At 38.6% G+C, this 3,242-nt stretch overlaps 1 long non-coding RNA gene across 1 annotated transcript; it reads left to right on the top strand.

The window, feature by feature from the left end:
- Positions 1 to 2,011: 2,011 nt before the first annotated feature.
- LOC307023386 lies at positions 2,012 to 3,242 on the top strand. Its single transcript, XR_013803691.1, has 2 exons — positions 2,012 to 2,924; positions 3,145 to 3,242. It is a non-coding gene; the product is annotated as an uncharacterized lncRNA (long non-coding RNA).

Here is a 3,242-nt window from a genome sequence, read left to right as displayed (position 1 = left end):
GTTAACATATATCTTAGAAAGTAAAGCTCTGTTGTCCCCATATCAAAGTGGGTTCCGTAGGGGTCGGAATACAATGGATTCTATATTGTGCTTAGAATCAGACATCAGGAAAGCACAGACCAACAAGGAAGTAGTGATTGCAGTATTCTTTGATATTGAAAGGCTTATGACATGCTCTGGAAGGAAGGACAACTAATCAAGTTAAAATCATTGGGAATTGGTGGTAAAGCATATAATTGGGTTATGAATTTTTTACTGGACAGAAAAATACAAGTAAGAGTAGGTGCAGAACATTCAAGTGTTTATGCTGTGGAAAATGGTACTCCGCAAGGTAGTGTGTGTAGTCTGTTGCTGTTCAATATAGTGATACATGACATTTTTAATCAAGTTAATCCAAGTATGGGAAAATCTTTGTATGCAGATGATGGGACAAAAGGCCGCAATGTAGCACATGTTGGAAAGAAAATACAAGCTGCAATAGTGGAAATGGAGAAATGGACAAATAAATGGGGATTCAAACTGTCAGTAGCTAAGACGCAGGTCATTTGTTTTACAAAACGGCATAACATTGCTCCTATATCGTTAAAATTGTATGAGAAACCTCTTGAACAGGTTAATACAATAAGATTTCTTGGTGTTTGGTTTGACAGAAAGCTAACATGGAGCAATCATATAGGAAAAGTTCAAAATAAATGTAAAAAAGTAAACAATGTACTTCGGTGTTTGGCGGGACAGGAGTGGGGAGCAAGTAGGTCATCACTTTTGAATATATATTGGGCACTCATGAGACCTGTATTCGATTATGGGTGTATAGCGTTCATGGCAGCAGCAGAATCAAACCTTAAAAAACCGGATGTCCTACAAGCTCAGGCCCTGAGAATTTGTAGTGGAGCTTTTAAAACATCTCCAGTATCAGCAATACAGGTGGAAATGGGAGAAATGCCTTTAAGGATAAGAAGAGTGAAGTTAATGTTGGCAAACTGGGTAAACCTTCAGGGGCACAGTGATAGTCATCCTGCGAAAAGTATTTTTGAAAGACTGCTGGGAGCACAATGAGTCACATTTAATACGTTTTGGATGGATTGCCGATGTTAAAGCAGCAAGTATAGGTTTGAATCAAATACAGTATTGCCCCACAGTTCCAATCTCGTCCATTCCACCCTGGTTATTCCCATTGCCAAGGGTAGACCTCAATATACAAAGGGAGTTAAAGGAAAAGAAAGAACTACTAGTATGGCGCATAGTCCAGAATTATTTTGCAAGATATCACTCAGACTCAACAATCATATTTACAGATGGTTCCAAAGATCCAGGGCGTGCAGGGGCAGCAGTATACATCCCAGTGAGTAATACACATATCAAGAAAAGGGTAACAGACCATGTGTCAGTATACACCACAGAGTTGTTGGCATTGGTACTGTCATTGAAATGGATAGAGGAGAAAGAAATACATAATAGTGTAATTGCATCTGACAGCTTTTCAGCATTATCGAGTATACGATCAGGTAGATCTTCATCTAGAATGGACATAATAAATGAAATATATCTAATTTTATATAAAATGCTAATCAAAGGCATAGCAACTCGTTTCATCTGGGTTCTTGCTCATGTTGGTGTGGAGGGTAATGAACAGGTGGATATTCTGGCCAAACAAACACTCAGAAGTATGAACATAGACATAGAAGTTCTACTCAGTAAAGCGGAGGTTAAAACATTCATACAGAAATATGCACAAACAACATGGCAAGATCATTGGGACCTTAGTGATACAGGAAGACATCTTTATAAAATTCAAAGGTATGTGGGGGATGGAAGGAAGGTGGGGTTTAAAAGAAGGGAGGAAAATGTCATTTCTCAGATAAGAATAGAGAGGCGAAGTCACGCCCATCTACTTCCGGTCCATGGGACCCCGGAAGCGAAAAATTATACATTGAATTCAATGGAGAGAGAAAACGTATCTTTTGATCCTGTTTGAATTGTGCCACGAACTACACACATGATGTTTGTCAATCTTAAACAATCATTTCCATGTCAAAAAAGTCACATTTTGTCGTAAAACTGTTGAAATATAAGACTATGAAAGATACGCGACTACAAAGACTACAAATCCCAAATCCCATTCTGGGTCGCGTATGTGATGTCACAGGCGATAATGCTCCAAGTGGTTGAGACTCGTAATTAAAGCGAAGAAGAAGATTTCATAACTGATTTATTACCTCCAATAAATATAAGAGATTGCTCCAATAAATTCACTTTTACAAGATGCCTGTGTGCTTTGTACCATGTTGTAATCACAAAAGTGATCATACCACTTGCTCGTTCTATCGCTTCCCGTCTGATGAAAGGACCAGGAGTCGCTGGATCAGACATATCAGGTAATATCATAGGTAATATACATGTTGTGCATGGAACATAGTCAAGTTAGCTACCTAGCTAGTAGCGACGAGTAGCGAGCACGTTAGTTAGCATTACATTACTTAGCCTTGTCATTTTTAGTAGCCTTACCATGAAGTTATTATTTTATTACATGAAGTACACCAAAATGTTAAACAGTAAGAGTAGTCATCATGGTAAGTATTTCGTGAAACATTTGAAGAGTAGCCTACTGCGCCCTCCACCGGGTGCTAAGGAAGCAGTTCAGGGAGAGTCGAAGGAAGGCAGGCAGGCAGGCAGGGAGCTTTGCATGACATTCTTCTGGACATGTGTCATTGTGATGACAGTGAGGGTGAGTCAATCTGTTTGTTGGAAAGACAGTAGTTGAGTGATTACTGAGAGAAAATTATTAAAAGAGATAATTATTCAGTGTTGTTACTTTAAAGTGTTGTTACTGACCTTTTTCTCTTTTATTTTCTTTACCTCACCTGTAACTGCTGAGACCCTGAGGAACATGCACACTGACCTGCTCTGGCAACCTGATTTCCACTGTACGTAATAGTATTTGGTTATGGTATATTATTTATATACATCAAAGGCACAATGCACCCCCCAGAGACACGCATGTATTGAGTGTGATATTTTGCATAGGTCATGTGAAAACCATCTTTACATACTAGAAAACTGTAGGAGCGGCAACTTGTTTTGAAATTGAATTTTTAATATCCGATAATAGGTTGATCTGTTTTCTTTATTCTTCTCTCTTCCCAGCTCCATCCATCACCGTTCTCTGTTCCTGCAGGTCCTGCTTGCTAATCAATGCTTTATTTTTTTACACAATTACAAATAAAGTCAATGTATTGTATGAC

This window comes from Notothenia rossii, assembly GCF_949606895.1.
Source record: "Notothenia rossii genome assembly, chromosome: 10".
NCBI lineage: Eukaryota > Metazoa > Chordata > Actinopteri > Perciformes > Nototheniidae > Notothenia > Notothenia rossii.
The sequence above is the reverse complement of the archived record's forward strand: the minus strand, read 5'-3'. Positions and strand labels throughout refer to the sequence as shown.